This window comes from Equus quagga, chromosome 18 (assembly GCF_021613505.1).
Source record: "Equus quagga isolate Etosha38 chromosome 18, UCLA_HA_Equagga_1.0, whole genome shotgun sequence".
NCBI classification, from domain to species: domain Eukaryota; kingdom Metazoa; phylum Chordata; class Mammalia; order Perissodactyla; family Equidae; genus Equus; species Equus quagga.
The window spans coordinates 26,016,020-26,039,609 of record NC_060284.1 but is presented as its reverse complement, the minus strand read 5'-3'; the positions used below and the strand labels follow the sequence as shown (position 1 = coordinate 26,039,609).

General features: G+C 37.0%; 1 protein-coding gene across 7 annotated transcripts in view; it reads left to right on the top strand.

The window, feature by feature from the left end:
- The first annotated feature begins 4,428 nt into the window (after window positions 1-4,428).
- ZNF644 (zinc finger protein 644) overlaps window positions 4,429-23,590 on the top strand; it is a 118,161-nt gene continuing 98,999 nt past the window's right edge. For 2 of the 7 annotated variants that reach the window (XM_046645562.1, XM_046645568.1), the window contains exons 1-2: window positions 4,429-4,711; window positions 5,494-6,099. The gene's annotated coding sequence lies outside the window, so the exon portion shown is untranslated. Of the gene's footprint in view, window positions 4,712-4,803; window positions 5,014-5,059; window positions 5,423-5,493; window positions 6,100-23,590 lie in introns of those variants that run through there. The other 5 variants (XM_046645567.1, XM_046645563.1, XM_046645564.1 and 2 more) reach the window with 4 other exon arrangements.

The window sequence follows — 23,590 nt, the reverse complement described above, 5'->3', positions numbered from 1 at the left end:
CCACGGGGTCAGCCTCCTAAATCTAATTTTTAAAGGTTGTCACCACCATTCCTTTTCTTCTTACAACATATTTAGAAAATTTAAGTAAATGATGTATGATAGACATTTTAATGTTCATTTTGAAGACATTTAATTTCAGGTACAATTAAACTAGAGATATCAAAGTCCAATTTCTAATTAATGCCACGTAGTTAAAGGAACACATTTGTTCAATTATATCTCCCAATTATTGATTACGAAGGAAATCAATACATATAATGCAATACATTGGCTTACTATTTTATGCTCATTTTCTTTAATAAAGCACATGGGATGGCTGAAATTACAGATGCCCCTTTTCCTTGGATGGATCTCAACCAAATATTTTGGAACATCTGGAATCTTTCACTCTGGAAAATATAAACAATAAAGGCATTTCTCAAATTTCATGTGTATGGAAGTTTGATGGAGGCCTAGTGAGGACTTTCTTCTTACCAGCAGAAGGCTGGCTGGTTAGTTGCCAAGAATCCTTGAGTAGTGGCATTTACCTATAGCCTCGGATTATCCTCTCACCCTTTTGAGTCCAGTTGCTTGATCTTGTCTGGTTTCCATAGTTGATCAGACTCAGTGCTATTTCCCCTTCTTTTCTTTTCATTTACTCTTGAACCCACTGCAGCGGGCTGAGCCACTCCACTGACCTTGTTCTTACCAGGGTCACCAATGATCTTGTACAACTACATTTCCTAGCCTCATCTGCAGTTAAGTGGGGCCACTTACTTACTTACTTACTTACTGCCACAACTAGAGTGCTGACTAGTGGAAAGTGAGAAGTGATGTGTGTCATTTCTGGGCTTGGCCATTCCAACTTACTGCCCTCATGATTCTCCACGTGTGCTCTCTCTTTGCAGAGGATCCATTAGAAGACTTTAAGACTTTATGGAATGGCAAAGTCATATGATAGAAGAAACTTAAGTGCTTGAATAACTGCTCCAAGGTCTCCTCTCTCCTTCCCACCGACTGCAGCGAGTGTGATGTGAATAAGAAATGAAACTTTGCTGTGTTAAGCCATTGAGATTCGGGGGCGCAAATCTCAGCGTCTTGACACAGTGAAGTTTCACTTCTTATTATGTGTTAGAGTAGTATGCTGTTAGCCAGCCCTGGTGGTCTAGTGGTTAAGATCCGGTGCTCTCACTGCCACGGCCCAGGTTTGCTTCCCTATTGTGCAACCACACCACCCGTCTGCCGGTAGTCATACTGTGGTGGCTGCCTGTTGCTGTGGTGCTGAAAGCTATGCTGTGGCTATTTCAAATACTGGCAGGGTCACCCATGGTGGACAGGTTTTTCAGCAGAGCTTCTAGACAAAGACAGACTGGGAAGAGGCACTCTGGCCACCCATTTCTGAAATAATTGGCCATGAAAACCCTATGAATAGCAGTAGATGTAGCTCTGGAAGATGAGAGGATGGTGCAAAGAGACAGGGCACAGGGTCACTAGGACTCCAGGGCACTAACAACAACAAAGTAAGCTTGTCACCGCTACTTCCTTGGTTTCCACGATGCTACACTCTTGCCTGAACACCCTCGTAGCCCTTTATTTCCTATTTTCTTGGACTTCTCCCCTACTCATTCCTAAAACACATTTTGTCTATGTTTCCATGGCTTGCTGTTTTCTTTTTCTACATATGTTCTGTGAACAAGGCCATATATGCTCCTGGTCTACTTCTGATATGCTGATGGATTAGAGTGGTTAAAGGTGTTCCTAAATATTAGAAATAATTTTTACTAAATATGTATATACTAAACCTATTTATGCAATGTTTTACAAGGTTTTGTTTTAACTCCGATTCTGAAATCTTTACTGTCTGTTTCCTCATCTCCCTCATTCCCAGGTAAATTGAAAGTTGATTGTATCTTTTTGTCAGTTCTTTTATTGGATAATAAAAGCTTCTTATTCATTCAACTACTATTTATTGAACAGATGCAAGGAAATGTCTTATTCCTCTTTTTGCTGATAATGCCTAGTACAGTGCCTTGCACAAAGTAAGCAATTGCTAAGTGTTGGTTGACTTGAACAGAATTATTTATTGCACATCTGCTGTGTGTAAGGTTCTGTGCTGGGATTAGTGCGAGACAAAAATAAATATAAGGCTTGGTCTCTGTTTACCTCTGCATCTCTCTCTATGTCAAACATCCTCCTACCACTCCCCTCCGGCCCCCCCCCAGTTAACACACATATTGTAATATTTGCAGTTCCACAAATAAGACTACCTTACAGTTTTGGTACTCAGAGGTGGGTCCAGAACTAGTGAGGTCCTAAGATAAATCCAAAACTTGATTTGACTTTATTACTAGGATAGTAGATTAATCAATATTTCATCTTTTCTTTTTGCCTGAAATTCAGATGCATTGGAATGTGGAGAATTACCTGTTTTTATCCAACATTAAGCTGCATTTTCTTTTTGATTAGGTCATTTGAGACCACAGCTTACTTTGTATCTTTTATTGGGTAATTCCCTTCACTGGAATAACTAATGGATTCACATATTGTGCTAACATTGTCAGATTTCAACATATTAACCATAGCCAGGTCTTGCTTTCCTTTTCTTTTTAAAGATTCTTCACCAGGTGTATTTATCAGAGCATTAGTTTATTACAGTGGGTAGATGTGCTTTGTGCATTTTCTCTCAGGGTCAAACTGTTTTCCATGTCTTGATTTTCATTCTCAACTGCAATTTCTTTGTAATGTCTTTAAATATTTTGGCACTGAGCCACCTAACTAGTCCTTGGGTTTTTCTAGTTGCCTGTATTCTTTTTTCATTTTGCATTACCTTATTCAAGCTTTCTGCCCTTACCAAGTTCTCTCCCACTCATAGAAAGTTTTTTAACTTCTATTTTGTTTACAAACAGCTTCATCAACTATTGCTACTTTTACTATTACTTATACTACTGTTACTATTTCTATGGTATTACAGTTTAGTTGCTGAATTCTAGTATAAACAAACAGCTTCATTAGTGAGAGAAATTTCTGATCACGGTTGAGCCCTAAGTGGTTCCGTTTGCTTCTAGTATGATGTCTTCACATCAGTCAATCAGTGGTGTACATTCACAACAGACGAGTTTTTGTCGTTGCTGGTAACTGCTTTTGTAGCGATACAATGTGAGAATTTCCACAGTACATAATAATTTTATGTACTGTAAGTTCAATAGTAAACTGAGAATGTCCAATTTTAATGGATTCTGCAGATGAAATGGTCCAAAGGTCACTCCCCTCAACCGACTGAAAATATATATACATTTATATTTTGTTTACTCATTTGTGTAAATAAAGAAGGAAAATTTGCATTTTGAAAAAGCCCAAAGAGCTCTGTGATGTTAAGATAATTACCTAACCTCTGTTTGCCTCGTTAGGTTGTAATAAAATTGAATGAGTTAGACCAAGGCTTGTTACACAGTAAGCACTCACAAGTGTTAGGTATTATTATTAACTAATGCAGCAAATATAAATATCTGTTGTTTGGAATCTATGTTTGCTGATAATGATGACGAAGTCACCGTCCTATAGGAAAGAGAATGTTTCTCATTCTTTTCAAATAAATGCAATTATAGTATACTCCTCTGAATGCCAATAACATCTTGAGGGTTTGGAGGAAAACAGTTTATGATAGCTGCTAAACTGACGAAAACATTTTTTTTTTCTTAAATGAGAAAACAGAGATTCAGAAAAGCCAAAGAATTTATTAAGGGAGGACTAGCAGATTCCTCAAGAACTTTTGGTTCATGTCAAACATGTTAGCAACTTCTTGTTTGCTCAGTTGAAAAGCAAAGAGAATAGCCCCTAGTCAGTGTTTCTCAAAGTGTGGTCTATGAGACTCCGTCCTCAGACTCCTGCAGTGGATGCATGGTAAAAAGGAAGATTTCCAGAACTCTCTCGGGACCTACTGATTCTTTCCAGGGTTAATCAGTATCTCAGGGGTTTCTTATATATCTTTAATTTGGAGACCCATGGCACACTCAGCAATGCAGGGATAAAGCATCCTTACAGAATCGAACTGGCCCAAACCCAGGGCACATTGTAGGGTAGCCCATTCGGCTAATTAAGATGCCACATTTGAGGCTTTGCCTGGCCATCAAGCATCTCCCAACAATTGGTCCCCTTAAGATCCAAAAACCTTCCTCTGCCCATTACTCTACAGTTGTGACTGGCAATCTTGAGATCTTTAGCTGTTTTCCTCAACAGGAGAAAAAGAGAAGGAATTCTGGCACGCCAGTGATTGTGGAAATCAAATATGGGTCTGTTCCACCTTAAAGGGCCTAGGCTTGTCTAAGTGTTTGGGTCTTGCAGAGTTTGGGCACCACCATATTTGGAGCGTGCCTACTTTGGGGCGGGAACCTCCTTGAGAGTGATTAGGTCAGCTCTGGGGGAGGTGACCTTGTTTGGTTTCTGGCACCCGAGAACAGTGGTGCACTGTTGCCGCTGCCTCCGTTTGTCTAATTGGCCCAGACGCTCCCCCGGTGCGAGGCCGCCCCAGCGCTCGTCGCCGGCCACCCCCGCGGCCCGCAGCTCGGTAGAGGCGGGAAAGCCGCGCGCCTGCGCCGTGGGAACCGGGGCCGGAGGCGAAAAGCGGGGAGCGGAGGGGGGCCTTTGGAGCCTAGGAGCGTACAGAGCGGCGTGTGACGCGGGGACGCCGCGCGCTCCCAACGTCGCCCCGGTTTGACGCACACGGCACCAAACTGTGAGTTTCAGGGGTTATTTGGTCGGATTCACCGGGACCCGAGTGGGTTTCGGGCGTGTGGGCTGTGGCGGCTGCGGGACTGAGGGTGGCGACAGAACTTGGGGGACCCGGCCTTCGGCGCTCGGGGCCCGGGGAGCGACGCCCTAGGCTGGGTCCCAACCATCCAAAAGGACGCATTTTGCCGCACAGGCTAAGATGGCGGCGGCGGCCGAGGAGGCGGAGTTGGTGCTGCACAAGGAGCCCGGGCCCCGGGTTCGGGGAGGCGGCGGCCGCGGCGGCCGCGGGGGGCGGCGGAGCCTGAGGTGAGCGGCGGTGGCCGCCGCGGGGCGGGACTCGGCGGAGGTGGGGGCACTTTTCCACGGCGGCGTCGGAGGATCCGGTAGCGGACACAAAGGGGCTGAGCTGGGCACTAGACTTGGGGGTTTTGTTTAGTCACATGAAGCCGAGCAGCCAGTGAGCGGTCGGGGGAAGGGGCCGAGATCGGGCGGCTTGGGGAGCCTGGCGGTCGCCATTGCCATGCACTGAGTAATGGGGCGGTCCGAGAGCAGTCACCAACCCCCGTCGTCGGGGCTGCTCGGTCTGGGCCAGGAGCGCCAGCTCTGGCATTAACTGTCCACACCCCATAACGTGGGACCAGGACCGCATAGCCCGCCCCTCCCCCCGGTCTGCAAGATCTCGTGCCGCTAGGTGCCCGGGAGGTAACAGCAAGAGGTAAATCGCTCAAAGTGTGTGGGTTGCCAGGGGCTTGGTGGGTGTCCAGCTAAAGCTTTTTGCTTCTCCAGGTCTGATTCCCTGGCCTTTGTGTCCCTGGGAGCTTAATCTCTGCCAGACGAAAGCAGGTGTGCTCCACTTCTCCCGTGAACCTGAAGATGAGTTGTCCCAGACCCTTCTCAGTGATTGGAAACTTAGGTGGTGGAGCTAAAGGTTTCTTACCAGACTTCCGCAGACGACTCTCGTGTTGGGATCCATCCATGGTTTAGCACCATTAGTGGAAAACTTTTCTTGAACTGTTTTAAGTCATATTGACATAATTTTAGTTGTTACAGAACTTTTATGTTTAGACTTCAGATTTTGTGTGGTCGTTCAGAAGTACTGCACGAGGGGATAATAAACACAACCGGGGGCCTGAATGATGGTCCTGTTTTGTATACAACTTAAAAAGTTCAACCGCGATGCCAAAACACCATCATCTCTTCTGGCCATTCCTGACTAATGCCAGGCTTGTTGCATCTGGATGATAGATTAGATTTGCCTTAATAGTATATTGCTTCTCTGCAGTAGTTTAGTTACATTTTTCTGGTCCTTCAAGAAGGAAAGCATTTCAAAAAAAATAGACAACTCAAGTTACTCAAAGAAAGGAGACCTGCTCTTTGCCTTCAGTGCCATGTGTAAGTATCCAGGGAACTTGATGGCAGCAGTACTGCGTTGGTAGGTCTGGTAAGAAGAAGTTAGTTTTTATGAAGGAGTTATAATTTAGGAATTTCAATAGGTGAAACATGAAGGCTTGACTGGTATTAATGGAGTGATGTGTATATTGCTGTTAAAATCATGGCAGTGTAAGTTTTCGAATTTCTAACATAATGTAAAGTTATATGGCACTTACGTACTTTGTATATAGCTATTAACTGATATTTGAAGTACAAAATTTGGAAACAACTGTTTTGTTTTGGCCAGGTCACATTAACAAATTGATTGAAGAGATGTTTAAACACATTTAGATCACGAACTTTAGATCTCTGTTCAAATAGAAATTTGAACTTTTCAACATTATTTAAAACTTTCATTTTCCTTTTTTTCAGATATGTATTTTCCCCCTTCTAGCTTTTCTCCTAATAGAGAACAGTCTACTTGTATTAATGAATAGGAGATGTATTAACATTGACAAAATGTGTTACTGAATCATACTGTTTTACTCAGAGAACAACTATTCTCACCCTGTCTTTTACGGTACATTAAGAGCCAGAGATGATAAGTTAGTGGCATAATGGAAAATTGTTCCTCAACTTCTACCCCATTGCTCTTTTCATTGATCACATTGCTGGGATGAGAAGGTAACTGTGTATAACTAATAATGGTTAAAAAGTAAAACAAAGGAGTGTGTTTGGGAATACTTGTTAATTAGGTACTATTATATTAAATAGAACTTCTGTGACAGTAAGAAACTTTTGTTTAAGGTGATATGGTTACTTAGTTTTTAAAGTGAAAGAAATTAGACTTTCAGTGAAACAAATTCAGATAGAAAATACATTTCAGGTAATTTCAGAGCAATTTTGCTTTTGAATTTTGAGGTTTTCAAAAAGCAGTCTTGACCCAGAAATTTAAAAAAAACACAACAGCTTGATAAACTTCTTGGAAGGTTTGAAATAACTGCCATTACTACCAGTTATTACATAAGAAATGAGAGAGATACTGAAAACAGTGATGCTAGTGCCTTTCATTTTGTAATAGCATTGTGGTTGGATAAATGGACATGCCACTTACACTGGTCCTTGTTAAAAACAACTTGTTAAGTCTAACTACAACAATTACTACTGAGTAGTAGATCTGTAAATCTGTTAGGAAATTCAGCAAGCAGTAAAATCTGTTATGGGGGCTCCCACAGTTATCTTTAATTGCTTTGGTTATCAAATTTAGCAAAACTAGTTAAATTGTCTTGAGATTTTAAAGCTTTTGTGGGTCATTTAAGGTGCATTTAAATTATTGATTTTTCTAAGGAAGTTGATAAACTGTTTCTTAATTTTCAACACTATGTATGTGAGTGGATTTAATTACACTTTAGTCTTGTGATAATTAGGATTACTCGGATTATTTTTGAGTCTGTCACTTGCAAACATTAAACATTTTGCGGGTTTAGTTTGTCATTCAAGTTACAACAGGGAGAGTTTTGCTTGTGGTTGAATTGAGACTATTGGGTATCAGGAGGAGAAAAAGAAAGACTCAAGGACACTAAAAGTGGTGGGGAGACCTGCAATTTAGAGAAATTGGTTGTCAAAAAAGATAAAGTTCATCTTTCTCTCATCCCAAATGCACTGTTAGTGTTTAGGGTTACTTATTTAGACTCTTGTTTCAGGGTATGATTCCAAAGGAAAAGAATGGATCTTATTCTTGTAGGAATGCTTTTCTCGTGAGTACTTTTCAGGCAGATTGTAAGGCAGCTATACTTTGTACTGAATGCAGAAATTGGTATGATGAATTATCTAGCTCCAATTTTATAGAATACTAATTTTAGCAATCCTTTTAAAAAAAGTGTTTAAAGTTTTTTAAAATTAATAGCCCTATAAAATGAAATGTAAGAATAAAGATTGGCTACTATAATATTTTGGGTAGATAGTCAAATGAGCTGTAATTTTTTTACATTTATATGTTATCATTAATCTCTGGTATAGAGAATGTCTGTTTTGTAGATGGAGAATCTGTAAAATTTGAAAGTTATGAGATGTACCATTGCCTGAAGCAGTTCTAGAAGTAGTGTCTTTTAATTTAGGTTTATTAGATATAGCTGCTTTTAATAGTGTAAACAATTTACACCCTTGAATTTTGAGAGAATTGAGAATAATCAAACTGGTTCTAGCACTAGCTCACCCTGCTGGTTGGCTAAAGTATTTCTCTTCTTCCCCCTCTTAAAAACAAACACACTCTTAACGATCATTTGAGACCCAGAAGGTAGAACACCAAATTGAATTCGTAGTCTTTCTTCAGGGAGATGGAGTCTCCATGAAAAAGGTGTTTTCTCATCTCTAGGGCTCCAGTTGCTCGACTGTTAAATTTAATTTTTTCTTAGATGTGTCAAAGTTGAACTTTGGAATTAACTATTCTCTGAATTTACTGAGAACTCTTATGTGATTATGGGGAGTTAGTATGTTTTTGTTCTTTTAAATTCAAGATAAGACAGCGTTTGACAATTGAGAGATGGTAGCAAGAAAAACAGAAAGTGCTGTGAGATAACTTTCCAGGAGGAGAAAAGCAGAGGATTTCAAGAGGAAGAGAGGGAGGAGGATGCCAGGGTAAGAAGCAGCAGCAGTGTACACTTCCCTTGGATGGGGGAAAGTGAGACTAGGTTAAGATTAGTGTTTCTAAGAGATTTCCTTTGCCCTCTCTCTCTACTAATCTTTGCCCTACCTCTTCTGTCTGTAAGCTGTGGCCTTCCCGTTTCATTGAGATTCGTGAAACTGTGATCTTGTAAGTAACTTTGTGAAAACTACAGATAAGTGATTTGTTCCTTGAAATTTAATTGTATTAGCCTAGATTGTGATACAATTGAAGTTGGTTAGAGTAATAAATAGAGATTTTAGGGATTAAGCTTTTTAGTATGTAAGTCATTCATTGATGTTCAAAATACAGCTTTTAAAAAATTTTTTGTACAAAGAAACTTAAAGTATGCTGTGATCCAAACGGATAATTTAAAATAAAAAAACCTAATAAAGCGTTAGGATTAAAGTACTTTACAGTTTACATAGTATATTTACCGGTATTGTGTCAATTATTTATCTAGTTTTTATAAAAGCTAACAGTTTTATCTTTTCTTCCATGGTGTTTATCGTTTTACTTGAAAACTTAATGCATATCTTTTTCATCAGTTTTTTGAGGAAGATGTTAAATATAACTAGTACTTTCAAAACATCATTTATTGGGGAGAGGGTGATTCCCAATTATTGTCGAATGGTTTGTGAAGGTGGATAAAAGCCTTTCCAAAGTTAGAATTAATTGCCCGTTGCTTACTGTTGACTTACTAAATATTATACACACACATAAACTCATATATACATGTGTATATATACACACCCATGGAAAATCATGGTTGCATTTGTAATTATGTGTATATAAATAAAGAGGCAGAATGAGATAAAGTTTAAAAGTGTAACCTTTGAAGTAAAACTAGTGGGGTTAAAATCTAGCTGGGTGAGTACTATGCAAGTGGCTTTAACAATAATACCATCTTCATAGAGGTTTAAGGTGTACATTACATAATTCATGTAAAGTCCTTAGCTTTTTTGGTACACAGTGAATGCTGAGTAAATGTTAAATTTTAGAATAATAATAATAGCTATTACTCTTGTTTTAATTATTTTTTCTACACTAACTTGAAATTTTCACGTGGAGTGATTGGGAGTTGTATACTTTTGCTAATGTTCTGTTTTTAGACACATGTCTGCAGAGTCAAGGTTGTTATAAAGGAAGTCAGAGGCAGGCATCAAGAGTGTGTGTACCTTTTCCAGGTCTAGCAATAAAAGCTATAACCATGTTTAGTATTTCAGGAACACATTTCGTTTATGACTGCCAGCTGATGAAGAAATGCACTTGGGAATGAGTGCATTTTAGTGAAGTTATTTCCCAACCAGTGTGTTGGTTTGTCTTTGTTACAACATCCTGAATTTCTTCACTCTCCTTTAAATTTTTGACCAGGAGGATGGTGGTGTCCATTAGTAGAGAGAAGAGAGTGAGTGGGTACATGTATTTGTATGTAATGTACGTAGAAACCCCAGATGAGAGTGAGAGGCGGCTTCCACAGTAGCCAGGTTGAGGAGAGGCATGTTATCTTTCGTTGCTTAGTCTGAGTCAGGGGAATTTCCTTTTGCCTTTTTCCCCTCCACACTTTTCTTTGTTTTGTATATGCCTGTGCTGGTATGGTCTGAAACTTATTTCCCCTTTTGAGTTTTCTTCTACCACTTACTCCCCCCCAACACAAATTTTAAGCTTTTAAAAACAATTGTAAAAGACAGCTAGTAAAAGTAATTTTAAGTTCACATGAGGAGGGCTGTGAGTATGAAATATCAGAAGTTTCATATATGCTTAAAAAATGTTTTCAGCAGTTTGGAAAATGAAGGGGGGAAACGTCACCTATAATCTTATCACCATTATATAATCATTAGTATTAAAGGGAGATGAGACTGACTTTAAGCATCTACTATGTGTTGCTTGTAACAATACTGTGCATATTCCCATTTTACATGCAAGGAAACACACTCAGGTCACAAAGATAGTAAATAATAGAGCAGCCAAGTTTGAATCTTGATGTTGTCTTGATTCTACAGATGAAACCTTTCTATTCTGCCTTCCTGTCCTTTCTTTCTATATAGCTATGCTTTAATCTAATTATATAATTTGTAAGTTTTATCTCCTAGTTATAAAAACGTTTTTCTGCCTATCCTTATTTCAAGTGGTGTCTTATTGCCCGCATTGTTTATTCATACCACCAAATAAAGGTTCTTTGTCTTGGTTGCTGGACATTGGTACAATGATATTGGTCAAAATGGCAGCTGCCTTTTTCTTTAGTGAGTAACTGAGATGAGAAGTAATGTAGCTTAATCAGAACTAATACTCTGGGATTAGCAATGCTACAGATTTAATAATACTATCTGTCCTTTCTGGTGGGACCTTTAACTCAAAATTGTGTATATCTAAAATGTGGGTGACATTTTTGGTTTATAACCATCTGAAAACAGAACTTCTGTTATACTTTTATAGTTTGAAATACTTTAAGCTTCCTTGTTAAAAACCTTTAAAAAGTGATACTGAAATTGAATAGGTACTTAAATCCTGTTTAGTTACTTTTAGTAATTTCTAATGTAATAATCTTTAATTCATAAAAGGAAAAAAAGCTTAATATTGAATTCCTACACTCATTGAGTAGATGATATATATTAAAAGATAATTTGTGGGGCATTTATAAATAGATTGTATAGGTTAACAATAGAAACATGTTGAGCCACAAATGTAATTTAAAATTTTCTATAGCCATGTTAAAAAGTAAAAAGAAATAGGTAAAATTAATTTTATTAGTGTATTTTATTTAACTCAGTGTATCCAAAACATTATCATTTCAATATGTAAACATGATTGAGATATTTTACATTGTTTTTTTCCACACCATCTTCAAAATCCAGTGTATGTTATGTACTTAAAGCACATCTCAATTCAGACTACCCAGACTTCAAGTGCTCAGTAGGCACATTTGGCTGTCGTATTGGGCAGTGCAGATGTAGATAGTAAGTTTTGTACTAATGTGGAGAAAGGATAAAGTAGAAGTTGAACTAAGCCTTAATAAAGGATAGCTGAGAAAAGAGTGTGCTGAGGGAGAACATTCCTGAAAAGAAGTGATGGGAATTACAATAGGAGATAAAATTTGAAACCAGATGATAGAGTGGCTTGAACCCAGTTTGGGAAATTTGGGGAATGTGTGTGTATGTGTGTGTGAGTGATATGTTGGAGGGTGCGCAATCCATGTCTTGTACACGAGTGCTTGATGAATATTGAGTTAATATTTAAGTGAACTAATATGAGGCAGAATAAGAAAACCGCTGGAAGAATACTTGTATGGTGAGTGTTCTAAGGGGAAAGGGTTGCACTTAGGGGATATTGGTATTCTGTGACTAGCAATATATTGGAGAATGATCAAAAAGGATAAGAACTGAGAAAAGGTTTTTAGATTTGACCACTATTGGTGACTTGTTTTTAAATGTTTTATTTAGGTATAACTTACATCCAGTGAGATGCACAAATCTTGTGAGTACAACTCAATGAAATTTTACATATAAATACGCCCAGAAAACTACTACACAGATCAAGATATATAACATTTTCTGCACTGAAAAAAGTGCCTTGTGCCCCCTCCTATTAATTCCCCCTCACAGAAGTATTCTGACCTCTATCATAAATAAATTTGGCATATTTTTGAACTTGCTTATGGCATGTTTGTCCTACTTTCCAAGGGTGGTGAGAACTAATGCTTGAATCTGTCTCTTTTCTAGCCTTGTTTGGCATTGCTGTGTGAATTTGGAGGTAAATCAGATGATAGGTAGTTGGTACTAGGGCCCTTCTGGTTTTTTCCAGTGTGGTTTATGCCAAGGTCCTAGAGATGTTTCTTAGTTTTCATTAATAACCCCTTAAGGTTAGTTTTATGACTACAAAATTTGTTTAGAATGCAGAGATTTGAATTGCTTCCACAGATAACATAGTTGTCTGGCTTGCTTTCATTACAGTATTTGCTAGGCAGATAGCCAAGAAGTAGATAGAGGAGGTCTTGGATTGCCTCCTTATATAGATGCCTTTTGGATCCTCCTTAATAGTAGCTTCTAGGCGTTATGTAACTTAGCTTTCAGGCATTTCAGGTTACTTAATAAGGTATTTGAGTATTTCTGATTGTGGTTGTAGGGGTAGTTAATAAATTGATGTAGTTCTGTTTAAAGGTAAGTATCCACTCTCAACCTGAAAGATTTTGACATTCATTTGTGTGTAAAGAACTAGCATGTTCCCTTAAGGACAGTTGCACAAAAGTTTGAATGGTTAAAATATGTGAAGGCGGGGCTGGCCCTGTGGCGCAGTGGTTAAAGGCGCACGTTCTGCTTTGGTAGCCCAGGGTTCGCTGGTTCGAATCCCAGGTACAGACATGGCACCGCTTGGCGAGCTATGCTGTGGCAGGTGTCCCATGTATAAAGTAGAGGAAGATGGGCACGGATGTTAGCTCAGGGCCAGTCTTCCTCAGCAAGAAGAGGAGGATTGGTGGATGTTAGCTCAGGGCTAGTCTTCCTCAAAAAAAAAAAATCTGTGAAGGACACTTTATAAACTGAAAACTGAAATGGAATTATTAATCATGAATTTCACTTACAGTGCTTGAATCAGTTTTGTTTTTCAAATGGAATTAATGGTTACAGCTTTGTTTTTCATAAGAATTGAGCTCTTATTGTAGTGTAACAATTGGTGCCTTGGTGAGAAAGATTTATTTTGATATATGTATTATAATAAAGTTTTAAAATGTACATAACCATAAAAATATGTATCTTCACATTCTGGTGTGCCTAGTTTTGAGGAATAGATGTGTTTTGTAAATTGTGCAGAAATAGACATGAAAATACTTTCTCATTAACTTTTGGATTATGAATGCTTTTGAGTCTATGAATGAAAATATTTATATAAAGATGTTTTAAATTTATAATGTTTGCTTAATATACTCTTGCTGCAAGAATTTTAATAGTTGTCTTGAAGAAATAAAACCTTGTCTGTCAACTTTTCTTATGTAGGTTTTGTGTTTGTGAAGTATAGAGGCTAAAGCAAAATTGGTTAAATTAGACATTGAAAAAATTTATCTACAAAACGTTAAGACTTTAATACCTTTTTTGGGTTAGATTTAGAAAGTCACAAAACAAAATATTAACAGCTTTAAGAGATGACTTGTATGTGTAGAAAAAAATACATTTAAGGGTATATTTATTTTTGTGTTTTTTGACAAAAATGAATGTTATATTTGGATTTAGTTTTGGGAGATTTGATTTTTTGTATACAGAAAAACCTTGTTTGTATGGTTGTATTTTTCCTCAACCTTCACTTATTTTAATTGGATTAGTTATTATAAAAAATTCTCGGTACCTCACTAAGAGTAAGAGTGCAGATGTACAGAGCAAAGGATATGGTTCCTGTGCCAAAGAGCTCGTGATCTAAGGCACAACTTGAAGAGCAGTTAATGAAGAAGCATTTGAATTACTGAGCTGACACAAAATAATATGAATGGTGTGTAGTAAAACTGGATTAATTAATAAAGCTTCTTGGCAAAAATAATTTTTTATCTAGATTTTGAAGAAGTGGCATATATAGGTTGGTGAGAGGGAAAGGAATATCAGCTGGGGGGAAAGGTATATTAAAAAGCACAGAGATGGGAATGGTGGAATGCAGTCATTTTCCTTGCTTGAAGTAGAGTCTATTTTAGATTAATGTAATGAAAACTAAAGTTGATAAGATTGTGGTCTGAGCTAGAGGAATCTAAAGTTTGGATAAGAAAATAGAAATAAGGAGTTCTGCTGATGGCCATTGAAGAGAAATACATGAAGAAAAATGAGAAGGATTAGTAGCCAGATAGAACATAATTGGAGAAAAGATTGAAGTGATGAAGGTCGTGTAGAGATTATTATCTTGGTGGGTGAGTGGGGAAGGTATGTGAAGAGTAAGGATGGGCAATTTTAAAATAAAGCAGGTGAAATATGTGGCTCCTAACTTTGTAGTGCAAAGTTGGGATAAGAGTAGAACAATTTTATCATCTTTTGGTATTGAAAATAAATTTACTTGGACATACAGTTTGCAAATAAGTTATTAACACTAATTGAGGTACATCTGCCTTGTTCTATAAAAACTGATGAGCTTTTATTTTTTAAGTTTGATTTGAAAACTAAGTAAAACCCAAGGAAATTACACTATAGTGGTATTTTTCAAATTGCAAGTACTTTGAACTAAAAAAAAATTTGAGATGAATAGTAAGAAGAGTGTGTAATTGTGCTGTATTTTGAGTTATAATAGTACTTTTCACCATGGTTTAAGAGATGTTCTAGTTGGTATAGGAGTTGGGGAAAAAAGAGATGATAAAAATTAATAATCTGGACTACCAATGTTTAAATTTGTTTTAAAATGAATACTTCTTTTAAAATATAGGAATAGTTGAGAACATACTGCTTTTATAGGGGAAAAAAGATTCCTAAAATATATATATAAAAATATATATTCCTAAATATATATAGAAATATACATTTGTTACTTAATTTATACATATTTATTATTCTTACATAGAAATTTATGTTCCTAAAATATAGTTTCTAATATAGAAGAATTAGAAAAATAAGTTATACGAGTAAAATAATTTAAAAGATCTTTTTCTGCCTTTTTTTAGAGTTAGTAAATAGAACAGAGTTTGGGAGTTAATAGAGTCTTAGAGTTTTAATATAGTATGTAAGCCTTATTTTAACAAGTTTGTATTTTAACCATTCTCGCTGTTAATATAGACTGAACTTCAGTTGGTAAAGAAGTTAGGTTTCTGGCAACGTGGTAAAATAGGGAGGTAGATTTGACTCCATCCATTTTACCTGTTGAGGCAAATCAGCTAAAACAAAAGAGAATAGGTTGTCCCCTACGATCAATGAGAAATAGAGATTTTATCCACATCTCTGAAATTGGGAGTTTCTGTGTAGATAGTATGGACGAGAAGGGGTGACAGCAGAACTATCTACTGTTCCCTGGTTATCTGATGAACTAGTGGTGTGGGAATAGGAAGCTTGCCTGAAAACCCTGCTCTGAACCTCTTTCATAAATGGTTCTCAGCTTATACCTATTTGTGGCTGCAGTCTTCTTGGAAATAGACCCATCCCCACCTGTGTACGCTGCCTTGGGTCTCTGCAAGCTGAGAACCAATGAAAAATCACTACATGCATGAGGAGAGGCAGCAGTTTTAAAGGGGTGAGGACTCGGAAACCAAATCGACTATTCCATATACATTGATCCTACTGTAACAGCTCATACAGGAAAGAGGTGGAGGAGATAGAGATAACTTTCGGTGGCTGTGATGGACGCAAAATCTTATGCTGTGTCAATGTGAATGTCTTAATGCTGGCAGTGCCATTAACAGTGATACAAATGGCATCCTAGTAGGTGTCCTTTAATGTGATATTGCTTACCTAACCTCCTGGTTCATTTTATTCACCAACTTTCCTGTCAAGTTTGATTTCCCGATACTCTTCCAACAGCTTTTTCTTAATTTAACTGGAATTGATTTCTTACCCTTTCCCCTTTACAAATTGGGTTAAAAATTCATGCTGTGTGGTTTTATGAGTTTTATCTAAGTCAAAATGACACAAAAATTGAAAATAAAGGAATGGCAAAAATAATACTGAAACTTGCAAATTTCATTGATATCAAGCAAAGAATAAAACCTTTCTAGGCCAAACTTTTGAGTGAAAAAGTTTTTAATTAATAAAAAGTTAGGACTACTAAACAGTATCAGGCTTGAACTTTTGTGTGATAAAACTCAAATAGCATTGAAACATATGAATTATAGATTCTTTAGAGAAATTGATAACACCAGTTTCTTTAGGGGATTTTGTCGCTCAGAATTTAATAGATCAAGTAAACAAAAATTAAGGCTGTGAAGGTTTTTTTTTTGGTGAGTAAGATTGGCCCTGAGCTAACACCTGTTGGCAGTCTTCCTCTCTTTGCTTGAGGAATGTTGTCCGTGAACTAACATCGTGCCAGTCTTCCTCTATTTTATATGTGGAATCCTGCCACAGCATGGCTTGGCGAGTGGTATGTAGATTTGTGCCCAGGATCTGAACCCACGAACCCGAGGCCTCTGAAACAGAGCCTGCAAACTTAACCACTGTGCTACCGGGCTGGCCCCAAGGCTATAAAGATTTTGATAGCAGTATACTTTATTTAATAGATGTATGTCAAACTTTGTTCCCAATAGAGAATACACGTTCTTTTCAAATTCCTGTGAATTTTAAAAAAATTATCTTGGGCTTCAAAGAGAATCTGAAATTTTAAAACATAGAAATTGTATAGACCAATATTTTTTAACTACAGTTTAGTAAAACTAGATGTTAAGTTGTAACTACTTGGATGATTAAAACTCTGTGTCCTATTGGAACTCGAGGTTAAATTTCATACGATTTAGCAATGAACAACAAAGGACATGACACATAAAAAAACATCAAATATTAAATGAATATTCATTTAAACATGATAGATTAAATAAGCATTTACTTTGTTATCAATCCATACTAGAATTATAGTAATGGTTTTAAAAAAGGCATAGGATATCAAGGACAAAGAAAACTGGAGAGTTGATCACAGAAGTAAAACTTTGAAAGCTGGATAGCAACAAGTGGTAACTAACTTTGTAGGTCTCAGAAACAGAATTTTCTGCTGTTGGTGGGGAAGGCCTAGAGTTGATGCTTTAGGGCCCTGATGCTGTAGGACTCCTTCAGGAGTTTCAGGTACCTTGAAAGAATTGTCTAAAAGTTTGTAATAACAAGTAAGCAACACTCTTGGTGCCAGGAAAGGGTCTTTTAGCTTTATCCAGGTTTCTGTGATATTAAGAGGAAAGATCTCTCTACTTGAGAGCACTAGGCACAGCTCAAGTTAAGAGTGTCATACTGAAAAACAGTTGAGTAGAAATCTACGTGTTGAACTGGGAACCATCCCCAACCTCTTTCCCCCTCCTAGTTCTGAAAATACTTGGTGTCAGGTTCCTAACCCCAGATACGAGGTTGGAAGATTCATTCTGTTAGAGCAAACTAATGGTCAGGAAAAAAGACCAACAGATAATAACACATGAGGGCATATCCACCAAGGAAATGGCCCAGACTGATCATTTTACAGTGACACCTAACCATTAACATAGAACTTTTAGGTAACTTTTAAGTGTTTTATTTTAAAATATGAGATTAAGGATCAATAAACATTTGAGGATAACCTCAATATGTAAGAAAACAAGGAAATAGAAACAATTCATGAAGACAACTTCTAAAAAATTACTGATATCTTTGGATGTAAGAGGGTAATTGTTTCTTTGCAACAAGGATGCTATAAAATCCTTGGAACCTTTGGAACAAAGGATGCTATAAAAAAGCACTTCTCAGGAAAAAAGAGCTCTTAAATATTTAGCATATGAAATACTTAAAAGGGTTGGAAATATGGACTATGGAATACAGAAGAGTTAGAAATTTAAAATACTAAATGCTTAGTAGAAAGTTGGAGGATAAAATTGAAAAAATCTCCCACAAAGCAGGACCAAAAAAGATAGGAAGTAGGAGAAAGTAAGAAAATTAGAGGATCACACCTGACAAGTTCAAAATGTGAAAAATAAGAATTACAGAATGGGAGAAAGTGGATGGAGGAAATTAAGAATAATTGAACAAAAAACCTTGAGTTTCCTCATTTCTGAAAGGACTCACAGGAATCCTCAGCATAGTGACGAGAAAAAAGAACTACATCAAAGTACATCATGGTGAAGTTTCAGGCACCAGAAATAAAGGGAACGTCTTAAAAGCTTTCAATTATGGAGTGTGTAAAAAGAGATTACAAGCCAGTGACATTGGAAAGTAATTGATGATGGAATAATGCCTTCAAGATCTTTAAGGAAAGTTATTTCCAAACTGCTAATTCTGTAGCTTTCCAAGCTGTCAAATGTGGGAGTAGGCTAAAAGTATGAAACACACGAAGGTGTTAGAATATTTACTTCAAATGCGCTATATCTCAGGAAGTTACTAGAGGACATAGGCTCCATCAAAATGATGGGGTAAATCAAAAAGAGGAAGGATCCAGGAAATAGGATCTAGTACAGGAGAGAATGCCTAGGATGATGGTGAAGGGAGATCCAAGGAAGGTGGCTATGCAGCAGGTCTGAAGAGTAATCAGTTTAGATTGGGACGGGAGGGCAAAAGAATCTGGATGAGTATGTCTTTAGAAAAACACACAGATCCAAAAGAAATAGAGGGGATTTTTGTGACTATTCGTAAAAAGTATTTGTAGTTTTGTTTTTCTGTGACGTCTGTCCGGTTTTGGAATGAAGCTAATAATGGCCTCATAAAATGAGTTAAGTTGTGTTCTCTCCTCTTGCATTTTTCAGAAGTTTGAGGATTGGTGTCAATTCTTCTTTAAACATTTGGTTTAAAGGTTAATTTCACCAGAGAAGCCATCTCGTCCTAGTTGCTTTCTGAGAAGTTTTTTCATTACCCAGTCTCTTTACTTGTTACAGGTCTATTCAGATTGCCTATGTCTTCTTGAATCAGTTTCAGTAGTTTGTTTTTTTCTAGAATATTCGTTGCCATACAGTTGTTCCTAGTGTTCCGGAACAACTAAATACTAAAAAGGAAAAAAAAATTGTTTTTTCTCATTATAAGGTCAGTAGTGATGACCCTCATTTCATTCCTGATTATAGTAGTTTGTGTTTTTTTCCTTTGGTCAGTCTTGTTGAAGGTTTATCAATTTTGTTGATAATTTCAAAGAACCAGCTTTTGATTTCATTGATTTTTTTTCTCTGTTATTTTTCTGTTCTCTGTTTCATTTATTTCTGCCTTGATCTTTATTATTTGCTTTGTCTGTCTGCTTTGGGTTTAGTTTGCTCTTTTTCTGTTTTCTTGAGGTGGAAGCTTAGGTTATTGATTTGAGATCTTTTTAATGGAGGCATGTATAGCTGTAAATTTCCCTTTAAATACTGCTTTTACTTCATTCCATAAGTTTGGTGTGTTGTGTTTTTGTTTTCATCTCAACATACTTTGTAATTTCCCATGTGATTTCTTCTTTGTCCTATGGTTATTGGGAGTTTGTTGCTTCATTTTCACATATTTGTTAATTTCCCAAATTTCTTTCTGTTATTGATTTCTAGTTTCATCCCATTGTGTTTGGCGAACATACTTTGTGTGATTTCATTCCTTTTAAGTTTATTGAGAGTTGTTTTATGGCCTAACATGTAGTCTCTACTGGAGAAATGTTGGCTGTGCACTTGAGAAGAAAGTGTGTTATGCTGTTGTTGAGTGGAGTATTCTGTAATTGTTAAGTCTAGTTATAGTATTCAGGTCTTTTGTTTCCTTCTTGGTATTCTGTCTGGTTCTGTTTTTGAAAATGAGGTATGTAAGTCTCCAATTATTTTTGTTTGTTTGCTTTTGTCTGTTTCTCCTTTCAGTTCTATAAGTTTCTTCTTCATATATTTTGAGTCTTTGAGGAATATATGTTTATAATTAATATTTAATTCTTGATGGATTCACCCTTTTATTATAAAATGTCCTTCTTTGTCTTTAGTAACAATTTTTTTCTTAATGTCGGTTGTGTCTGATAAGAGTATAGCCACTTCAGCTGTCTTGTGGTTATTGGTTGCATAGCATATCTTTTTCCATCCTTTTACTTTCAACTTATCTGAATCTAAAGTGTCTCTTATAGACAGCATATAGTTAGATTGTATTTTTTTACCCAATCTGCCGGTCTCTGCTTTTTTATTGAGATGCCCAATTAATTTGCATTTGTAATTACTGATCAGGTAGGATTTATGTCTGTCAAATATATTGCTATTTGTTTTCTGTATGTTTTAAGGGTTTTTTGTTGTTGTTGTTCCTCTGCTGTTGCCTTCCTTGGTGCTAAATAGATTATTTTGTAGTACCATTTAAATCCCTTGTTGGTTTTTTCAGCATATATTTTTTTCATTTTCTTAGCCCTGGGAATTACAGTTAATAACTTTATTTCAATCTAGTTCAAATTAATATCAACTTAATTTCAATAACATACAGAAGTTTTGCTCCTATATAATTTCACTCCTTTCCCTTCTTTTGTGCTATTGTCATGCAAATTACATCTTTATATGTCTTTTAAATCAGATAGGAGGAAAAAAGAGTCACAAATTTAAACTGTGTTTTATATTTACCTATCTAGTTATCTTTACCGTGCTCTTTATTTCTTCAGGTGGACTTAAGGTACTGTCTAGTGTCCTTTCATTTCAGTCTGAAGAACATGCTTTAGTATTTCTTGTACAGCAGGTCTGTTAGCAACCAATTCTCAGTTTTTGTTTATCTGAGAACGTCTTAATTTCTCCTTCATTTCTCAAAAGTGGTTATAGAAGTCTCGGTTGACAGTCTTATTTTTTCACTACTTTGAGTATGTTTTCCCAATGCCTTCTGGTCTCCATGGTTTCTAATGAGAAATTAACTATTAATTTTATTGAGGATCTCTATATGTGACTGGTTGCTTATCTCTTGTTTCTGTCAGGATTCTCTTTGTTTTTGACAGTTAGATTTTGATGTGTCCAGGTGTGGATCTCTTTGAGTTTATCCTACTTGTATATCTCTGAGCTTTTTGGGTTTTAAATTAATGTTTTTTTTGTTTTTTGTTTTTTTTGCTTGAGGAAGATTGTCCTTGAGCTGACATCTGTGCCAATCTTCCTCTGTTTTGTATGTGGGACACTGCCACACCATGGCTTGATGAATGGTCTGTAGGTCTGTGCCTGGGATCTGAACCACTGAACCCTGAGCTGCTGAAGTCAAGTGTGCAAATTTAACCACTGTGCCACCAGGCTAGCCTCTTGAGATTAATGTTTTTAATTAAATTTGGGGGACTTTTCAGTCATTATTTATTCAAATATTCTTTCTGTCCCTTTCTACCCCACTCTTTCTGGGACTTCCATTATGTATCTGTTGATATGTTTATTGGTGTCCCTCAGGTATCTTAGATGCTATTCTTTTTTTTTTTTTCCTTTCTGTTCCTCGGAATGGATAATCTCAATTGACCTGTCTTCAGATTCACTGATTCTGCCTTCTCAGATCTAATGCTGAAACCTTCCAGTGAATTTTTCAGTTTAGGTATTGTACTTTTTAACTCTAGAATTTCTATTTTGTTGTTTTTCATGATTTCTATCTCTATTTGTGAGACATTCATCTCATTCTTTCCTTTAGTTCTTCAGACATGGATTTCCTTGACTTCGAACATGTTTCTTTGAACATGTTTGAAATAGCTGATTTAAAAACTTTGTCTAGTAAGTCCAATGTCTGGGTTTCCTCAGGGACACTTTCTCTGGGCTGCGTTTTTCCCCCATGTGCATGAGCCATTCTTTTCTTGTTTTTTTCTTTTTTTTAATGTCAGTTTTTGTTGAAAGGTCTACATTTTAAACAATTTTGCAGCTCTGATAATCAGATATTCTCCTCTGGCCAGTGTTTGTTGTTAAGCTTGTTTAGTGGTTTTTCTGAACTAATTCTTTAAAATCTGTATTCTTTGTCACGTGTGGCGACTAAAGTCTCTCTACTCAGTTAGCTTAGTGGTCAGCTAATAATTGGACAGTGATTTTCTTAACTTCTTAGGACGAGTAAGTCTCCCAGTCTTTGTTGAGAGGTTCTGTATCTGTTGGAGCATGACTTCAGCACTCAGCCAGGAAGTTTGTAACTTTGCCTTACCCTTCACTTCCCCCTTGTGCAAGAGCTTTCAGGTTAGCCAGAGGTGAGTGCTTAGGGCCTTCTTAGGCCTTTCTCGACCATATGCACAGCCCTGGGCATGTGCATACATGTGAGCATCTAGATTCTCAGGAATATATTGGAGCTTTTCTAAACCACAGCTTTTCTGTTTAAGCTTTTTTGTTAGCTTATTGTTTGTCTCAACTGTTAACCACTGCCTTGATCAGCTGCAACATGAAACAATTGCCTCTGATTGTTTTTGACAGACATCCTTGGGGAAAAGACAGTTTTCGCACTGGGTGAACTCTCAATCAGGTCAAATTAAGATTGCTTTGGGAGTGGGGTGTTCTAGAAAACTACCAGGCATGTCAAATAATGACAGTCTTCTGAGGATGGAGTAGTGAAGGAACTCCCACCCTCTTCTGCTCCCTTCAGGTAGCTGCCAGGCTGCTGGTTTTCCCTGGGCTTGTGAACTGTTGTCTTTCAAAGCTATTGTGGAGCTGGGATGGGAGGATGGGAATAGAGCAAAATAAAATGCCATAAAGTTTGCTTATCTTATCAAGATTTGGCCATCTTTCTTGAATAAGCTCGCCTTAGATTGCTGCAAGCTTTTGGTTAATTTCTAGAGTTTGGAAAACAACTCTCTTTTTCCCAGTGTTCTTGTTGGTTTTGTAGAAGAGATGATTTGTTTTGCTATTTTTGCTGATGTCCTACTGTTTGGAGAGTTCTTTTGTATTTTAGATATGAGTCTTTTATTAAATATGTAGCTTGCAAATATTTTCTCTAAATCTGTCACTTATTTTTTAATCCTCTTCACAGAATCTTTTCCAGAGTAAAAGGCTTTCATTTTAATAAAATCCAATTTGTTAAATTTTTCCTTTCATGGATCATGGTTTTTTTGTGTTACTTCTAAGAACTCCTTTTCTAGTTCTGGATCCTGAAGATTTTCTTCTATCTGCTGTAGGATTTTAGGAGACCCCCGTTATGTGCAGATTTACTTTCCACAGTTTCAGTTACCTACAGTCAACCGAGGTCTGAAAATATTAAATGGAAAATTACAGAAATAAACAGTGCATAAGTTTTAAATTGTTCACTGTTGTGAGTAGTGTGATGACATCTTGTGCTGTCCCACTTGGGGCATAAATTATCTCTTTGTCTAGTGTGTCCATGCTGTGTATGTTACCTGCCCGTT